General features: G+C 39.2%; 1 long non-coding RNA gene across 1 annotated transcript in view; it reads left to right on the top strand.

The window, feature by feature from the left end:
- The window catches only part of LOC116423258, a 139,434-nt gene extending 129,781 nt beyond the window's left edge, over positions 1-9,653 (top strand). Inside the window, exons 2-3 of the long non-coding RNA XR_004233792.1 lie at positions 8,296-8,341; positions 9,633-9,653. This is a non-coding gene — a long non-coding RNA (uncharacterized LOC116423258). The remainder of the gene's footprint in view (positions 1-8,295; positions 8,342-9,632) is intronic.
- Positions 9,654-20,824: the final 11,171 nt, after the last annotated feature.

The following is a 20,824-nucleotide window of genomic DNA, read 5'->3' as shown; positions in this document are numbered from 1 at the left end:
TCCACTGAAAAACAGAAGTCTCTGCCAAATGGGCCAAGTGTGCTGTTTATATGAGGAAAGATCGGGTTTCCCCTCTTTGGGAAATGACACCCCCCCCAGACTCGAAGGCAAAAGTCTTATCTGTGCTGTGCTCTTACAAAAGGAGGATGTGAGGGCTGCAAGGATTCTGCTCCAATGATCACCAGGAGCATGTGCCAATGAATGGGCCATGGTGCTCCTCTTCCCCAGTCGAGGTCGAATTGCCCCAATTGATGGAAATTCACCAAGCCACACTCCAAACGCACTGACCCAAAAACAATATGTGCCCTTCACAGAGTTGTCTCCCCTGCCCAACAGAAGCCTCTGCCAATGGGAAAAGGCCGTCGTATTCCACGATCGACATCTAGTTGCCACTTCAGGGAGAAAGACCCTTCACACTGACCAAGCCACACTCTGACACAACTGACATCAAAGGAAGAATGAGTGCCCTGCACAGAGTTGTCTTCACTACCCAGCAGAAGCTTTTGCCAATGGGCCAAGGACACCATCTTCCCTAGTCGAGGTCGAGTTGCTCCTTTCTGGGAGAAAGACCCCTTAAACACCCCTTACTTCCACCACAACTGACATTTGAAGCTGAATGTCGGCCCTCCACAGACTTGGCTGCTGCCCAGCAGAAATCTGCACTAAGGGCCAAGGCTCTCCTCTTCCCCAGTCGATCTCAGCACATTTCCCCTGAAAACTTGGGGGAAGAGATGGCTCCCATAAACCTCCAGCATTCACTGTGGTGCCAGTAGCTGGGCAGGCCTGGGCAGTCCCTACCCCTGGAAGAGGCCGGTCTCTGGGCTTACCAATGACCTCCCTTGCTTGCCATGAGAGATCAAACAGGAAGCCACAGCATCCTCCTGTCAGCCCCCTCCTCCCTCAGGCTGCAGCACTTGCCTGCCCCAGGCTTTAGGGACTCCAGCCAAAAGCCCCAGGAAGAGGCTCAGCCACCCTTACAAAGGAAAATTGCAAACACCAGTCCACCCGGTTCACCAGATAGATGAAGATGCACAAATTGAGAATCAAGAATTGCTAATTGAATGTGAAGTTCCAGCCAATCTTGGTCTCCAGATCTCTGACTAATTGGATGCTCTAAACAGGAAAGATATTGGTTGTCCTATTTGCACAGTGTCTTAAAAATTAAAAATTGAATATAATTTTAATTTTTAGTGTTTAGCAAATTTATTTTTAATAAGCATTGCTTTATGAATCATGTTGGGAGAAGAAAATCAGAGCAAAAGGAAGAACCATGGGAGAAAGAAAAAGAAAATAAAATAAGTGAACATATATTGCTTTACATTCTTTCTATTTGGTTCTTTTTCTGAAAGCAGATGGCATTTTCTGTCTAGTCTATTGGAATTGCTTTGGATCACTAAAGCACTAAGATCAATTCTTTCCTAGTTGACCATCACAAATTCTTACTGTTATTTTTTATAAATTATTCTTTCTTCTGCTTACTCCACCCAACATCATTTCGGGTAAATCATTCCAGACCTTGCTAAAATCAGCTTGTTCATCATTTTTTTATATAATACCAATATTCCCTTGCCTTCACATACCATCATATCTTGTTCAGCCATTCCCCACCTGATGCTTATCCATTTCCCAATTCTTTGCTACCACAAAAACAAGCTGTTAAGAAACAATTTTGCAATAACGCAGAATGTTGGAGAGGATGGGAAAACAGGGACACTGATACATTGTTGGTGGAATGTGACACATCTAGCCATTCTGAGAGCAATTTGGAACTATGCTCAAAAAGTTATCAAATTGTGCATCCCTTTGATCCAGCAGTGTTTCTACTGGGTTTATACCCCAAGAGATACTAAAGAAGGAAGGGACCTGATGTGCCAAAATGTTTGTGGCAGCCCTCTTTGTAGTGACTAGAAACTGGAAAATGAATGGATGCCCATCAATTGGAGAATGGTTGAGTAAATTGTGGTATGTGAATGTTATGGAATATTATTGTTCTGTAAGAAATGACCAGCAGGATGAATACAGAGAGGATTGGCATCATGAACTGATGCTGAGTGAAATGAGCAGAATCAGGAGATAATTATATACCTCAACAACAATATTGTGAGGATGTATTCTGATGGAAGTAGATTTCTTCGACAAGAGAAGATCTAACTTAGTTTCAATTGATCAAGGATGGACAGAAGAGCTACACTCAAAGAAAGAACACTGGGAAATGAATGTAAACTGCTTGCATTTTGTTCTTCTTCCGGTTATTTATACCTTCTAAATCCAATTTTCCCTGAGCAACAAGAGAACTGTTTGGTTCTGACACACTATATTGTATCCAAGATCTACTGTAACCTATTTACATGTATAGGACAGCTTGCCATCTGGGGAGGTTGGAGGAGGGAGGGAAAAATCGGAACAGAAGTGAGTGCAAGGGATAATGTTGTAAAAAATTACCCTGGCATGGGTTCTGTCAATAAAAAGTTATTTAAAAAAAAGAAAAGAAAGAAAGAAAGAATTTTGCACATGGGTCCATTTCCTCCTTTATGATTTCCTTGGGATACAGACCCAGTAATGGCACTGCTGGGTCAAAGGTATGTGAGTTTTAGCCCTTTTGGTATACTTCAAATGGCTCTCTGAATGGCTGAATCGAATTCTAAAAAATAAGTGGAACAACAAATCAGAAACATTCCATGATTTCATCCAAAAGAATGACAGTAATGAAACAATATACTAAAACCTATGAAATACATAGCCAAAACAGTGAATTCTTAGGTCAAATTTTATATTTCTAAATAGCTATATCAATAAAATAAAAATTTGAGATCAATGACTTGGGTATGCAACTAAACAAGCTAGGAAAAGAACAAAAACACAACAAATTAAAACTCCCGATTGAATATTGGCTTAGAAATTCTGAAATTCCAAGGCAAGATTAATAAAATGGAAACTTAGGAAATTATTGAATTAATAAAACTTAAGAGATAATTTTATGAATAAAACCAAAAAAAATATAGCTTCTGTTAATTTGATCAGAAAAAGTAAAGCAAAAACCCAAATTACCAGCATCACAAATCAAAGGGGGGAACATACCACTATGATAAAGTAAAGCAATAATAATGAACTATTTTGCCTATCCAAAGGGAGCACATCTGAAGATCTGTCCCAAATGGATCAATACTGAGAAAAATACAAATTGCTAACATTAACAGAAGGTGAAGTAAATTACTTAACCAGTCTCATTTTAGAAAAAGAAATTCAACAAACTGTTTATTAAGAAAAAATCTTCAGGGCCACATGGATTCATAAGTGAATTCTACTAAACATTTAAAGAACAATAAATTCCAATATTGTGCAAATTATTTGGAAAAGGGGGTCAAGAAGGAATACTGTCTAATTCCTTCTATGATACTAATTACCTATAAAGCAGGAGGAACCACAAGAGAGACTAAAGTACAGACCAATCTCCCTAATGTATATTGATGCAAAAATCTTACATAAAATATTAGCCAAGAGATTACATCAAATTTTTCCCAGGATAATGCACCATGAGCAAGTGGGATTTACACCAGGAATACATGGCTGGTTCAATATTAAAAAAAACTATTGGTATAATTGACTCTATCAATAATGAAGCCAATAGAAATCATGACAGTCACACAGTTGCAGAAAAAACTTTTGACAAAATTCAGCAGCCATTTCTCTGAAAAACGCCGGCCAGCATAGGCTTCAAGGGAGCTTTCCTTCAAATAATAAGCCATATCTGTCCAAAACGGCAAACATTATTTTGTAATGGAGAGAATCGTCTGGGTCATTCCTAGTAAGATCAGAGGTGAAACAAGGATGCCCATTACTGTTGAGGTCAGGAACCGAATGTTGAGGTGTAGACCACATGTTGAGGTCTACATTTGGGGTACCTAAATGAAATTAGAGTTTAGTTAAAGGTCTAGTGGCAGGTTTGGGGTACAGGGAGTCAAACAGAGTTCCCCTGCAACCCCCTTAGATTCGGCGCAAGGATACGGCGGTATATGAGGTCTAGAAGCGGCGTGGATTCCCAATAAAAGCATTTATTAGCCCAGAGAGCTAGATTAATAAAAGAGGTTTATTATTGAGTCTAGAAGTAGGAGATAGGTGAAGGTAGAGATAAAGAGGGCACTGGGGACAGAGGGTCCAGTGGACAGAGGGTCCTCACATGGCGACCATGTTTGGAATCTCTGCAAAGAGGGGTTCCCAGTGTGGTCCTTTTAAGTCGGAGACTTAGCTCGAGGGGCTTTGGGGTGTAGCCCCAAAGTTGGCTCAGATCCGGGTGGAGCTGGGACCCCGGTCCGGACCTTCTATTGGAATTCAAAGGGACCAGGATTTGTGAGTCAAAGGGTAATTTACATTAGCTAGGGGGGTTGGGAATCAAAGATTGGAATCTTTCCCGCATCATTACCACAGCAATTATTCAAGAAGGTACAAGAAATGTTGGCTTGAGCAAGAAGAAAAGAAAAAGAAATGAAAGGAATTACTATAGGCAATGAGGAAATCAAACTATCTTTCTTTGCAGATGAGATGATGATATACTTAGAGAATTCTAGAAAGCCATCCAAAAAACTACTGGAATCAACAGGTTGAACAAACTTGTAGGATATAAAATAAACCCACACAAATCATCAGCATTTCTCTATGTTACTGACAAAACCCATCAGCAAGTGATAGAAAGAGAAATTGCTTGTAAAATAATGTAGACCAAATAAAATAGTCGGGGGTTTAACTACCAAGACAAGCCCAAGAGCTATGAGAACACAATTACAAAAACCTTCTCACAGGGATAAAATTAGATCTAAGCAATGGGGAAAATATCGATTGCACATGGGTAGGCTGAGTTAGTTAAGATTAGAAAACGCCAATTCTGCCTCACTCATTCAATGACTTCAGTGCCATAAAAATGAATCGGGAAAAATGTATTTTATAGAAGTACAAAAAATAACAAAACTCACATGGAAGAACAAAAGGCCAAGATATCAAGGGAATTAATAAGAAAAAAATATAAAGGATAGTGGCTTACATTCTTCAATTGATAAATGGTCAAAGGATATGAACAGACAATTTTCAGATGAAGAAATGGAAACAATTTCTACTCATATGAAAAGGTGCTATAAATGACTAGTACTACACACCCCTCAGATTAGCTAAGATAACAAGAAAAGATAATGATGAATGTTGGAGGGAATGTGAGAAAACTGGGAAACTAATACATTGCTAGTGGAATTTTGAACTGATCCAACCATTCTGGAGAGCAATTTGGAAGTATAGGCAAAAAGTTATCAAACTGTGCATATCCTTTGACCTAGAAGTGTTACTACTGGGCCTGTATCCCAAAGAGATATTAAAGGAGGGAAAGGGACCTGTATGTGCAAAAATGTTTGTGGCAACCCTCTTTGTAGTGGCCAGAAACTGGAAACTGAGTGAATGTCCATCAGTTGGAGAATGGCTGAATAAGTTATGGTATATGAATGTTATGAAACATTATTATTCTATAAGAAATGATCAGTACAATGATTTCAGGAAGGCCTGGAGAGACTTACATGAACTGATGATGAAATGAGCAGAACCAGGAGATCATTGTACACGGCAACAGCAAGATTATACAATGATCAATTCTGATGGTCCTGGCTCTTTCCAAGAATGAGATGATTCAGGACAGTTCCTATGATCCTGTGATAAAGAGAGCCTTCTATACCCAGAGAGAGAGCACTGGGAACTGAGAGTATATCACAACATAGCATTTTCACTCCTTTTGTTGTTTGTTTGCATTTTGTTTTCTTTCTTATTTTTTTCCTTTTGGATCTGATTTTTCATATGCAGCATAACTGTATAAATATGTATACATACACTGAATTTAACATATTTTAGCATGATTAACATACATTGGATTACTTGCCATCTAGGGGTGGGAGTGGGGGCAATGGAAGCAAAATCTGGAACACAACGTTTTGTAAAGGTTAATGTTAAAAAATTATCCATTTCTATGTTTTGAAAATAAAAAGCTTAAGTAAAAAATAAGGAAAATAAAAAAAGGATGGGGGCTTAGCACTCCCAAATCTAAAAGTATAATATAAGCAGCAGTTCTCAAAACCATTTGCTCTTAGCTAACAGAGTGGTGGATCAGAGGAATAGATTCCAGTGATCAAGACCTATAGTTATGCAATATTTGATAAAGCCCCAAACTCCAGCTTCTGGTATAAAAACTCACTATTTCATAATAAATCTCAAGGAAAAGTAGAAAATCACATCCTAGAAACTTGGCTGCAACCCATGGTGTGTGCATCTCACACCCCATGCCAAAGTATGGTCAAAATGGAAAAGATCTCCACTGAAACCAGAAGTGGTTTGAGAGCCCTGCCCTGGGGCCTCTGAGAAAAAGTCTATCTGGCAGGGGAGGCAGGCTTCCTGGGAGCAGGTGTTCCAAGAGAGGGCTGCGGGGGAGGGGTGGTCCTCAGCACCATCAGGCTTTCCTTGGGTACATATTGGCCAAGCTGACAAACCGGCCTAATGATTGCTGCCAGCTTGTGTCCAGGGAGGACGCAGGTTGGACACAGGGAGTGGAGGCTGTTCTTTCCCGAGGGAGCAGCTTGTTGCACGTCAAAGAGAACTGGATGCTGGCTTGCCTGTGGGAGTGGAACTTGGCCAGAGGGAGTTGAAAGCCCCCAGAGGGGGGAAAGATGATGTGCCCTCTCCTTATTTAGCATGGGGCTGTCCCTGGGAACTCTGAGAAGGTGTCAGGGAGCATGGAGAGCAGGGCTGTCATGCCTAAGGGTAAGTGTGCAGCAGCCCCAGAGCTGATTGGGCAAGCCTGTTACCTCTCAGGGGCAATGAGTGCCCCTCTGATGTCCTTTTCCCAACATTACAGACGACTTTCTGTGTGGGGCCACGGCTTGCAGTCAATCTCGAATTTCCCCTGCACACTTCCTGGTGAAGTCCTGGCTGTCAGGATTGCCCTTTCTTTGCAGTTCTGTCATCCCAGTGAGCATGGGAGCCCCTGGAATCAGTATAGAAGTTCCCTCTCAATCTTTTCCCCATTTTAAAGCTTTGTGGAGGACAATGAGCTTGGCCTTCTGAGCAGAGATTTCCCAGGGAAGCGGTTTAGCCTCCAAAGTACTTCTGAGAGTCACCATGGAGTCTCGTAGCTTTCTGTGCGCATCTTCCCCAAAACTGGACCCATCAGTGAACCATTCGCCATCTAGGTTGGGGAGAGAAGCATCTCACCTAGAGCAGACTGAATGGAAAGTTTCCTCACTACGATGAATAATAGCACTGGACTGTGCAGGGTCAGGAAACGGGGCAGTGGGGGGGGGGGGGGCAAAGGAGACACTGGCAGAAAACTAAATTGGGAGGATCTACTAGGAGGCCCTGACAGTTGATTAGCCTTTGCTAGCCAGCAACAGAAATGGCCTGGAGCTTCTAGAATGCTCTGAAGCCCTTGGGCAGTTTTCAAAATGATTCATAACTGTTGGTCAGTAACTGTTTTTAACTACTGTTCAAAACTGTCCAAGCTTTCCCCACAGTTGGGTCTGGGGAATTTGTGGTCCATAGAACCATAGAAATAACAAAGGAAAAATATTGCCCCATCCCAGCAGAACAGGAGAATTCAAAATATATAACAATAAATTACCTTTTCAAGAAACTATAATAACTGAATTGTGATTTCTTATTTGATTTTACAACTTCTTATGGATCTCTCAGGCACATTAGTGCATTGATTCCCATCCCAACTTCAAGAATTTTCTCTTGTATTTTCAAATTTTTATTGCAGTGTTGGAGTATACATCTTAATGCCTATTGTGTGTCAAAGAATATGGAACTATACTCACATTTTGTGATTTGGGCAGTGGGTGAAAAGCTACCCATTTTACATTAAGAAAATACCACCTGAAATCATAGCCAATAAATGAACTTCATCTTTGGAGATAAATCCTTTTGACATTCAGACACTTTACCATAATCTTTCATCCTCCTATTTTTCCTATGGTCATACAAGAAGTCCTTCAGTTGCCTCCCTTTCATTTCCTTTCATGATGAGAGAGGAAAAATGGAATGGAGAAAGGAGAAAATTGGGAAAGGAATGGGAAAGAACTGATCACTTTCATCCATTGTGTTGGGGCAGGCTCTACTTACTGCCCAACCCTACTAAACACTGAAAAGCAATGCCTGGGCTGTGCTATATTAGGGCCTTGTGGGACAGCTCCTCCTTTAGTTGGGTGGATGGTGGCTAGTTGTTGTAATGAGAGTTTTTAGGTCTTATTTGTTGACATCTTTTCCCCCCAGGAAATTGGACGGTGAATGGGGAGAAGAAATAGAATACTTCCCAAGGGTGAGAATCAATCAACCAACATTTAGCAATACTTGTTCAGGATACAAAAACTTCATTGGAAACGGGAGGACAACAAATACATAAACTAGAACCCACCAGAAAAATACAGAATTGATAGACAGGCACATGAGAAGGCATAATCCTAATAGAGCAGTTGGAGTCCGTTAGGAAAGAGGTGTACAGGGTCATGAGGTTGATAGCAAGGTGAGTGAAGGAGAGCAAGCATGTGGGGAGGAGTGTTGCAGAGCAAGGACTTAGAACCTGCATAACTAAATGGATGAAGGGTAGGCCAAGTAAGAGAAAAGGGTAAGGGATGCCTGATACTGCAAAGCTGGGTGCCTGGAGTTGAGAATTTCAGACAAGGGGAGAGTTTGGGGGATCAAGATTATGCAATGTGTTTTGGACACATGGATATTCAGTTGCAAATTGGGCATCCGATTCAGAATGTGCAACAAATGTCATATGAGAATTGGGGAGCACAGCAGAGGAGGCAGACTAGAGCCCCATCAATATACCTGGGAGTGTTTTGCCTAGAGATGACAATTAGGGACCTCATCAATTTCTAGAACATCCAAGTAGGAGCACACAGAGCAAAAAGATGACTAGTGACAGAGGCATAAGGGGGTCACCCCCGGGGTCCATGACATGAATAAAAATCCAGTCAAAGAGGCAAGCAGGACACATCAGTCAGTAAAGAACCCAGAGAGAGCAGAATTGTGACAATTCTGAAAAGAGAGTATCCTGAAGGAGAAGAAAAGGCAGTCACTCCCAAAAATGCTGCCAGAGAGATGCTGAAAGAGCAGAATTAGACAGTGGTCTTTCAGCTTTTGTATTATAGAGGTTATCAGTCACTTTTCATTTCAGTGAGTAAAACTCCTCTGAATGAGGAAGAGAGAAGCCAGAGTGCAGAGAGCTTAAGAGAATGAATATCCAAAAGCATTCATTTTCCACTGTGGGTCAAAGGCTGGACTAAGTCCTGGGGGTGGGATGGATAGGCCCAAGCCAGTCCCTGGCCTGGGGGAACCTCCCAGTCTGCATGCAAATAAATGTGTAGCAAGAAGTGGTTTACAAGGAAAATTGAAAGTAAGGAAGTTGTCCCTTGGGCTTCCCCAAGTGTGAAAGGTGGGACAGCCCAAGCAAGAGCAAGTAGGAGAGGGTCCAGCTCTAAGCCAAAGGCCAGATATCTCTGAGTCCATCTCTGCTCCCTGTAGTGCTGCTGTCTTTGCCACCCATCCTCTTCTATTTCCTGATTTCTCTCCCTTGGCTCCTATATTGCCTTCTTCATCCACAGACTTGGCCCCACTCTCCTATGGCAGAATCCTCTCCACAGGCCAAGGCTTCCCCAGGCAACAAGTTTTGCCCTTATGGAAAAAGGGCCCCCCAAACTCCAGGGCAAACAGTCCCATCAATAATGAGGGCTCCAAGAATTTGGCTCCACTGAACACCAGAAGCCTGTGCCAATGGGCCACGTCCGCTGTTTACCCTAGGTAAGGCTGGCTTGCCCCTCTGTGGGAAAAGAACCCGTGAAACTCCAAAGCAAACAGTCTCACTAACAGTGAGGACTGCAAGGGGTTGGCTCCATTGAAAAATAGAAGTCTGTGCCAATGGGCCAAGGCGCTCCTCTTCTCCAGGTCTTCACCCAGTATTTCCTCACATACCTGAGGGAAGATACCAAAGAACAACTATCTCCCTGGTATGGCAGGAAACAAGCCACCCCCCCCCCTCTCTATCTCCATTTACCCATATTTGGAGCTCCTGTCTCCCATAGGCTTAAAGGACTTCCCCAAGGCCTCAAGCCCAAGAGGCTCACCCTGCCCACCTCCAATTGAAGCCAGCCCAGCTCCTGGGGCAGAGCCAAGATGGAGGAGAAGACACAGGTTTTCTGCAAGCCCAGTACTTCAGCAGAGAAGTTAGAAAAAAATTCCTCACCAAAGGTAAATAGTGAACCCCCAAATGCCAGAATCTCAGGGGACATGGCCACGCCCATCCAGCACCCAGCAGTCAGTAAATACTGATCCCTTGCAGCTGCTGCCACTTGCAGATGAAGTTTGGACAATGCCCCTTTACCCCTAAAACAGATCTCAACTTTTTAAAAATGAATAAAAAGCACTAAGAACTCTGTAAATAGCTTTTATAGTGAAAGGGAACAGATTACAAATCCCAAAGAAGGAATGGGTGAAACAGCAAATCCCAGACACAATCAACAATTTCTTCCAAGAGAATAACAATAGTGAGACAACATACCAAAATTTGTGGGATGCAGCCAAAACAGTAATAAGGGGAAATTTTCTCTCTCTAGATGCTTACTTGTATAAAATAAAGAGATCAGTGAAATGGGCTTGCAACTAAAAAAGCTAGAAAATGAACAAATACAGAATAAATTTGAAAGTCCCCAATCAAATACCAAACTTGAAATTGTTAAAAAAAAAAAAAAGGAAAGATTAATAAAATTGAAAGTAAACTATTAAATTAATAGAGTTGGTTTTATAAAAAACGCAACAAAATACATAAACCTTTAGTTAATTTGATTAGGGAAAAAGAGGAAAATCTAATCATTAGTCTCAAAAATGAAAAGGGAGAACTTTGCACCAATGAAGAGGAAATTAGAGCAATAATTAGGAGTTATTTTGTCCAAAAGTACAATGAAGGAATACCTACAAAAATATAGATTGCCCAGATTAATAGAAGAGGAAATAAATTACTTAGTCCCACTTTAGAAAAAGAAATAGAACAAGCTATTAATCAACTCTTAAGAAAATTCTCCAGAACCAGATGGATTTACAGGTAAATTCTACCAAACATTTAAAGAACAATTATCTCCAATACTAAATAAACTATTTGAAAAAATAGACAATGAAGGACTCCTACCAAATTGTTTTTATGACACAGACATGCTACTGACACCTAAACCAGGTAGGATGAAAACAGAGAAAGATTACAGACCTAATGAACATTGTTGCAAAAATCTTAAAATATTAGCAAAGAGATTACAGATAATCATTTGCAGGATAATACACTTTGACCAAGTAGGATTTATACCAGGAATGCAGGGCTGGTTCAATATTAGGAAAACTATTAACATAATTGACTATATCAATAACCAAAATTAACAAAAACCATATGATTATCTCAATAGATTACAGAAAAAATTTGATAAAATCCAAATCTCATATTAAAATCACTAGAAAGTATAGGAATAAATGGACTTTTCCTTAAAATAGTAGCATCCATTTAAAACCATCAATAAGCCTAATATGTAATGGGAATAAACTGGAACCATTCCCAGTAAGATCAGGAGTGTAACAAGGTTGCCCACTATCACCATTCCTATTCAATATTGTATTAGAAATGCTAGCCTCGTCAATAAGAGTCAAGAAAGAGATTAAAGGAATTAGAGTAGGTAATGAGGAAACAAAATTATATTACTCTTTCCAGATAATATGCTATACTTAGAGAACCCCAGAGAATCAACTAAAAGACTATTAGAAATAATCCACAACATTATCAAAGTTTCAGGATACAAAATCCACAAATCATTTTTACATAGCACCAATAAAATCCAACAGCGAGGATACAAAGAGAAATTCCATTTGAAATAACTGTCGATAGTATAAAATATTTGGGAATGTATATGCCAAGGGAAAGTTAGGAACTACATGAGCAAAATTACAAAACACTTTCCACACAAATATAGTCAAATCTAAACAATTGGAAAAATATCAAGTGCTTGTGAATAGATCCCACAAATATAATAAAGATGGCAAGACTACCTAAACTAATCTATTTATTTAGTGCTATACTAATCAGACTCCCAAGAAACTATTTTAATGACCCTCCCCCCCAAAATAAAATCCATCTGGAAGAACAAAAGATCAAGAATTTCAATGAAATTAATGGAAAAAAAAAAAGCAAATGAAGATGGCCTAGGTGTACCAGATCTAAAACTACATTATAAAGCATTGGTCATCAAAACCTTTTGGTACTGGCTAAGAAACTAATTGATCACAGGTTAGGTTCACAGAACAAAATAGTCAATGACTATAGCAATCTAGTGTTTAACAAATCCATAGACTCCAGCTTTGAGGATAAGAATTCACTGTTTCACAAAACTGCTGGGAAAATTGGAAATTAGGATGGCAGAAACTAGGCATTGACCCGCACCTAACATCATCTACTAAGCTAAGATCAAAATGGGTTCATGATTTGGAAATAAAGAATGATATTATAAACAAATTTGGAAGAGCATAGGATAATTTACCTCTCAGATCTGTGGAGGAGGAAGAAATTTGTGACAAAAGAACCAGAATATCGATCACAAAATAATTGTCATTATATTAAGTTAAAGTTTTTGTACAAACCAAACTAATGCAATCAAGATTAGAAAAGCAAACTGGGAAAGCATTTTTACATTCAAAGGTTCTGATAAAGGCCTCATTTCTAAACTATATAGAGAGTAACTCTTAATTTATAAGAATTCAAGCCATTTTCCAATTGATAAATGGTCAAAGGATATGAACGGTGCAGATGAAGAAATTGAAACTATTTGTAGTCATATGAAAAGGTGCTCTAAATCACTATTGATCAGAGAAATGCAAATAAAGACAACTCTAAGATACCACACACATGTGTGAGATTGGCTAAGATGACAGGAAAAGATGACGAATGTTGGAGGGGATGTAGGAGAACTGAAACACTGATACATTGTTGCTGGAATTGTGAATGGATCCAACCATTCTGGAGTGCAATTTGGAACTATGCTGAAAAAGTGCATACCCTTTCACCCAGTAGTGTTTCTACTGTGTTTATTTCCCAAAGAGACACTAATGGAGGGAAAGGATCCCACAGGTGCAAAAAATGTTTGTGGCAGCCCTTTTTGTAGTGGCAAGGAAGTGGAAACTGAATGGATGCCAATCAGTTGGAAAGTGGCTGAATAAATTATGGTATATGAATGTTATGGAATATTTTTCTGTAAGAAATGACCAGCAGGATGATTTCAGAGATGCCTAGAGAGACTTACATGAACTGATGCTAAGCAAATGAGCAAAACCAGGAGATAATTACACATGGCAACAATTCTGTTGGACATGGCTTTCTTCAACAAAAAGATGATTCAAACCAGTTCCAATTGTTCAGTGCTGAAGAGAGACATCTACACCCAGAGAGGGGATCATGGGAACAAACTGTGGACCACAACATAGCCAACATAGCATTCTTACTCTTTCTGTTGTTGTTTGCTTGCCTTTTGTATCCTTTCTCAGGTATTTTATTTTCCTTCTGGATCAGATTTTTCTTGTGCAGCAAGATAACTGTATAAATATGTGTACATATATTGGATTTAAAATATATTTTAACATATTTAACAGGTATTGAACTACCTGGCATTCTAGAGGAGGGGGTGGAGGGAAAGAGGAGATAATTTGGTACAGAAGGCTTTGTTGAAAAATTACCTATGCCTATGTTTTGTAAATAAAAGCTTTAATAAATTTTTTTTAAAAAAATAAAGCCAATCTTAGTTCCTGGGTCTCAGACTCATTGGATGCCAATGATATTGAAGGCCAAGAGTATTGACCTTTCCATTGTTGCTTTATATTGTCCTATATTATTATCCTATATTGATTGTCCTATTCTTTGGACAATAAAATGGAATTTTAGGTTTTGTGGGTGGTTACTAAATTTGTTTTAATAAATATTGCTTTAATATATATTCATATGAATTGTGTTGGGAGAGAAAAAGCAAAGAAAAAAGGGAACAACCATGGAAGACAGAAAAAAAAAGTGAGCATAGTACATGGTGGTTTACATTTTTTCTCCTTAGTTCTTTTTCTGAATACAGATGGCATTTTTTGTCCACAGTCTATTAGGATTGCTTTGGATCACTAAAGCACTAGGAAGAATGATTCTTTCCTATCTGATCATCACAAATCCTTGCTGTTAGTTTGTACAAAGTATTCTTCCTATCTGTGGCACCCACATTCTTCCCCATTTCCTAATCGCTTCCCTTTTACTCATAGGATGCCTTCTTCATCCACAGACTAGGACCTGCTGCTTGGCAGAAGTTCTGCCAACAGGCCCTGGGGGATCTCAGCCTGAGTCAACCTCACCACATGGCGCCCTGGTGTGGAAAAGAAAACTAAACTAATTCAAGCACCAGGCTAAATATCTGTCCTCCATAGAATTGGCCCCACTGCCAGCAGAAGCTTCCACCAATGGGCCAAGGTGCTCCTCTTCCTCAATTGACCTTACTTCTTTATCATATATTGGGTAAAAAAAAGAAAGAAAGAAAACCAAACACACTGACTCACCTCAACCCCTCCTAGGACGAATGTGCGCCCTCCAGAGACTTGGTCCCAACACCTGGCAGAAGCCCTTGCCAACAGGCCAAAAGATCCTTTTCCCCAGTTGAACAGAAGGCATTGTGCCATCTTTGGAAAAAGACCCCCCCCCAAACACACCAACCCTACTCACCATCCAGTCTCAATGTCGACCCTCCACAGATGTGGTTCCACCGCCTGGTAGAAACCTCTGCAAAGGGGCCATGGTGCTGCTCTTCCCCAGTCTTATCTCACCTCACTTCCCTTGAAAACTTGAGGGAACAGATGCCTGACATAAACCTCCAGCATTCACCATGGCACCAGCAGCTGGGCAGGCCTGGCCAAGTCCCTACCTCTGGAAGAAGCCAGTCTCTGGGCTGACCAATGACCACCTCACCCCTCTCAGCCCACTCCACCCTCAGGCTGCAGCACCTGCCTGCCACAAGCTTTCAGAACTCCAGCCAAAGGCCCCAGAAAGAAGCTCAGCCACCCTTGCAAAGGAAAATTGTGAAACCAGTCCATCCTGTTCATGAAGATGGGGAAATTGAGAATCAACAATTGCCAGTTGGACATGAAGTTCCAGCCAGCCTTGGTCCCCAGGTCTCTGACTCATTGGATGCCCCAAACAGTATAAGTATTGGCTGTACTGTTTGGGCATTAAAAATTGAATAAAATTTTAATTTTTTTCATTTTAATTTTTTCATGTTTAGTAAATTTATTTTTAATATGCATTGCTCTGTGACTCATGTTGGGAAAGAAAAATCAGAGCAAAAGGGAATAACCATGGGAGAGAGAAAAAGAAAAAAAAACATAGCATATGGTGTTTTACATTCTTTCTCTGTAGTTCTTTTTCTGAATGCAGATAGAATTTCCTGTCCAAAGTCTATTGGGATTGCTTGGATCACTTCAGCACTGAGAAGAAACAATTCCTTCCTGGCTCATCAATACAAATTCTTGCTATTATTTTGTACAAAGTATTCTTCCTTCTGCTTGTTCCACTCAGCATCATTTCGTGTAAATCTTTCCAAATTTTCTTTGGAAAATGAGCCTTTCTGAAATGAGCTTGTTCATCCTTTCTTATATTATGCTAACATTCCGTTACCTTCATATCCCACCACATCTTGTTCAATCATTCTCCAATTGATGGGCATCTACTGATTTTCTAGTTCCTATCATAAAAAAAGAGCAGCTACAAACAAGTTTGCACTGGGTCTTTTTCCATCCCCTGTGATTTCTTTGGGATGCAGACCCAGTAAGGAAATTGCCATTTCAAAAAGTATGTGCAGTTTGATAGCCCTTTCCACATAGTTCCAAATCACTTTCCAGAATGGCTGAATCAAATTCTAAAAAATGAGTGGGTGAAACAACAAATTACAGAAACATCCCATAATTCCATCAAGAGAATGATAGTCATGAAACAATGTACAAAAACCTATGAGATATGCAACCAAAACAGTAAGTTCTTAAGGCAAATTTTTTCTCTCTAAATAGGTATGTGAACAAAATAAAGGGACATCAATGACTTGGACATGCAACTAAGCAAGCAAGGAAAAGACCAAGAAAAGAAATTAAAATTCCCAATATCAAATATCAAATTAGAAATCCAAAGGAAAGATCAATAAATTTGAAAATTAGAAAACTAATGAACTAATGAGTAAAGCTAAGAGTTGGCTTTAGGGAAAAAAGCAACAAAATAGATAAAACTTTGGTTAATTTGATAAGAAAAAGGAAAGAAAAAACAAATCACCACTAACAAAAATGAAAGGCCATAGAGAGCAATTTGGAGCTATGCCCAAAGGGCTGTCAAATTGTGCATACCCTTTGATTCAGCAGTGTTTGTACTAGGCTTATGTGCCATAGAGATCCTAAAAGAGGGAAAGGGACCCACGTGTGCAAAAATGTTTTGTAGTGGCAAGAAACAGGAAATTGAGTGGCTGCCCCTCAGTTACAGAATGCCTAAGTTAAGGTATATTAATTTTATAGAATATTAATATTCCATAAGAAGCCATCAACAGGATGATTTCAGAGAGGTCTGGAGAGACGTACATGAACTGATGCTAAGTGACATGAGGAGAACCAGGAGATCATTGTACATGGCAACAGCAAGATTATACAATGATCAACTCAGATGGCCGTGACACTTCATAACAATTAGACGATTCAGGGCATTTCCAGTGACTTTGTGATGAAGAGAACCATCTATGCCCAGAGAGAGGACTGTGGAAACTGAGTATGGATCACAACATAGCATTCTCACTCTCTTTGTTGTTTGCATTTTATTTCTCATTTTTTTCTTTTTGATTTCATTTTTCTTGTGCAGCAAGATAATTGTATAATATATTGAACTTAACATATATTGGATTATTTGCTATCTAAAGGAAGAGGTAGGGAGAAGGGAGAAAAATTGGAACACAGACTTTTGCAAGGGTTAACGTTGAAAAATTATCACTGTGTATCTTTTGAAAATTAAAAATCTTTAATAAAAAAAACGAAAGGGGGGAATTTACCACCCATGACAAAGAAATTAAAGCAATGACTAGGAGCTATTTTACCCAACCTTCTGGCAGCAAGTCTGATGATGTAAGCAAAATGGATGAATATTGAGAAAATTATATTTTATCTTTTTTTCCCCTTTCTTCCCCAATACATCTGCCATGCAGGTTTCAGTTCATCACATATATTTTTATGTACACATGATGTGTATCTGGACATAACACATACATAAACATATGCATGTATATAGAAAATGATCATATACATATATCTACATACATACATACACGTATTTATATAGACATTCATAACAATAACATCTAAAACAATTTTATATACCTTATTATAATAAAGAATTCTCTCTTAATGGAATCATTGTTAAGTTTAACATTGTCTGAGATGAATGATTATGACCCCTAATTTTTTTTTTGTTTTATTTTGCTGAGACAATTGGGGTTTAGAGATTTGGTCAGGGTCACACAGCTAGAAAGTATTAAGTGTCTGAGGCTAGATTTGAACTCAAATCTTCCTGACTTCATAGCCCATCCATGTTCTATCCACTGCACCACCTAGCTGCCCCAACCCCTAATTTTTTTCTCAAAATTACTCCTCTCTACCCCAATTGAAATCAGAGATGCTCAGGGCAGAAAAGCAAAAAGGATTAATTATGATCTCAGGAGAAAGGCCAGCTCCCAAAGACAGCAGTTTCAGTACTGTAGGGCAAAGCACAAGCTGCAAACACTGGATTATATAGACCCTAACTCGGAAGCCCCCACTCTCTTCTGACCTTTTCTCCCATTAACTGGGTGAGTCCAGGCTCACATCCTAATGCAGAAATATAAGCCATCTCCTTTCCCTCAAGTTTTCACTTTCCTTTTGCCCTTTCCCTCCTCCCCAGTGTTTTCATTCTAATCAACATTTTCCTCAAACAGCTCTCCCCATTTACAGCCCCTTCCCAGGTTCTTAACCCTTTTCCCTTCTACTTCTGTTCTTCCTTTTATTACCCCCACACACATTATTTTTCTTTTTTCCATTCCTATCCTATTTCCCTATAGGTTGAGACATGTTTCTTTGTGAAGCTTAATATGTATGATATTCTCTTTCTGAGCCAAATCTGATGAGACTAAGATTCAGAGAATGTTCATTCCCCTCCCTTCTTTCTCTCAATTGTAATAGAGGTTTTTTTTGCCTCTTCATGAGGTGTTATTTATCCCATTTTACTTCAGTTTTCCTCTTCTTCCTGTACTATCCCATTTCCTCAGCTATTTTTTATATCACCACAATCAAATCTTCACATAGAGGGATAAAAACTTTTTAACTTTTAAAAGAAACCATTTTTTCTTTCCTTTTTACCTTTTTATGATTCTCTTGAGCTCTGTATTTGAAAATCAAATTTTCTGTTCAACTCTGCTGTTTTCATCAGAAATAAATGAAATTCACCTGTTTCATTGAATACCCATCTTTTCCCCTAAAAGATAATGTATAATTTTGCTGAATAGTTGGTTTTTAGCAGCACTTTAAGTTCCTTTTCTCTTCAGAATATTTTACATTTCAAGCCCTTCAATCCTTTAAAATGGAAGCGGCTAGGTACTAGGTAATCCTGACTGTGTCTCCTCAATATTTGAATTATTTCTTTCTAGCTATTTGCAGTATTTTCTTCCTAATCTGATAATTCTGGAATTTAACTACAGTATTCCTTGGAGTTTTCATTTTGGAGTCTCTTTCAGGAAGTGATGGGTGGATTCTTTCTGTCACTATTATACACTCTGCTTCTAGGATATCAGGGCAATTTTCATTGATGATTTCCTAAAAGAAGTTGTCTAAGCTCTTTTCTTCATCATGGTTTTCAGGTCAAATAATTCTTAGATTGTCTCTCCTGGATGTGTTTTCTAGGTCAGTTGTTTTTCTGATGAGATATTTTACATTTTCTTCCTTTTTTTGGAGGTTTTGTTTGACTGATTTTTGATGTCTCTTTGAGCCACTCACTTACATTTATTAAATTTTAATTTTTAGTCAATTATTTTCTTCATTTAGCATTTTTTTTACCTTCTTTTGCATTTGGCCGATTAAGGTTTTAAATGAGTTGTTTTATTGATTGGATTTTTTCCCATTTCACCAATTCTGTTTTTCAAGGAGTTGCTTTCTTTTTCCATTTCACCAAATTTATTTTTTAAGGAGTGATTTGCTTCAGACAATTTTTGTGTTTCCTTTTCCAAAGGTTTCAATTCCTTTCCCCATTCTTCTTCTCTCTTTTAGTATCTTTTTTGAATTCTTCCAAGAGAGCATTTTGAATCAGAGAGCAACTTATTTCACCCCTTGAGGCTGCTTCCTCTGGAGTTGTTTTGTCTTTAGGGGCTGGTGCTACCAGCTTCCTTCCCATGCTCGATGGACATGGCCAAGTCCCATTTCTTATTCTGGATCTCAGGGGCTCACTATTTGCCTTTTGTGGTTGTATTGGAAGGCTCACAGCTAGTCTCTAAAAATGGAAGAATATGTAAAGTATCTAATACCAAAATAAATGATTTGGAAAACAGATTGAAGAGGAAACCATAGCTTCGGAGTAGTCAAATGCCATGACCAAAACAAACAAACAAACAAAGGAGTCTAGACACCTCATTTCCAGATATCATCAAAAAAAATGTCCAGATCTTGTAGAACCGATGGGTAAATAAAGTAGAAAAAGAAAGAACCCACTGATCACATCCTCAAAGAAACCCTCTCAGCTGAAAACTTCTAGGAACATCATTGCCAAAGGTCAGAGAGTCCAGATCAAAGAGAAAATATTTCAAATAGAAGATTTCCAATGTGGTTATTGTTCATATTGTCAAAGGGTATAGTGAAAATCTATGCAAGCAAGAAGAATGGGGAACAACTGACACTTCAGCCTTTTTCTCCTCTGAAATGATCAAAGGAAGGAAAATTCACATACATGCAACTGGGTGCAGAAATCCATTTCACTTAAGAAGGCAACATGAAGGAAAGAGGGGACAAGAGGAAGTTAAAGAAAAAGCAGATTAAGGTATTATGTTATCGGTTGTGACATTCAGTCCTTTCAATCTTCGGTGACTCTCTGTGAACCCTGAAGTATGTTGTGGGAGCAAATAATCTGAGTTCTTAGGAACCATTACCTTTATGGGCATGATCTACCCATACTGCTTACTTGATGTTCCTTGAACAGCTGACCCCTGTTGCCAGGAAAACTATTCTCATGGGACACTAGGTGGTGAAGTAGAGAGAGTACCACACCTAAATCAGGAGGACCCGAGTTCAGATCTGATCTAAGATAATTACTAGCAAGTCATTCTACCCTGATTGCCTCCAAGAACCAAAAACTTCTCATGTTTGACAAAATGAAGTTCCTACTCAGTAGACTCTAGAGAACTCATTAGTGCCTGAAGATCAGCTATAAACTCTTGTTCTAAAAGTCCTTTACCCTCCAAACTCTTACAATCTTTCTTGTCCTCTTTCAAATTACTCTCCTTTCTGTACTCTTATCCTCTGGGCTTACTGGCTCCATGCTTCCATTCACAAAGAAGGTTCCAGGCCTGGAGAGATTTAAATGAATTGATTTTGAGTGAAACATGCAGAACCAGGAATACATTGTATATATGATAACAGCAAGAATGTGCAATGATCAACTAGGAAAGACTTGGTTCTTCCCAGTGGTTCAGTGATCCCA

The sequence above is a fragment of the Sarcophilus harrisii genome, chromosome 4 (genome assembly GCF_902635505.1).
Source record: "Sarcophilus harrisii chromosome 4, mSarHar1.11, whole genome shotgun sequence".
Taxonomy (NCBI): domain Eukaryota; kingdom Metazoa; phylum Chordata; class Mammalia; order Dasyuromorphia; family Dasyuridae; genus Sarcophilus; species Sarcophilus harrisii.
This window is presented reverse-complemented; position numbering and strand designations above follow the sequence as displayed.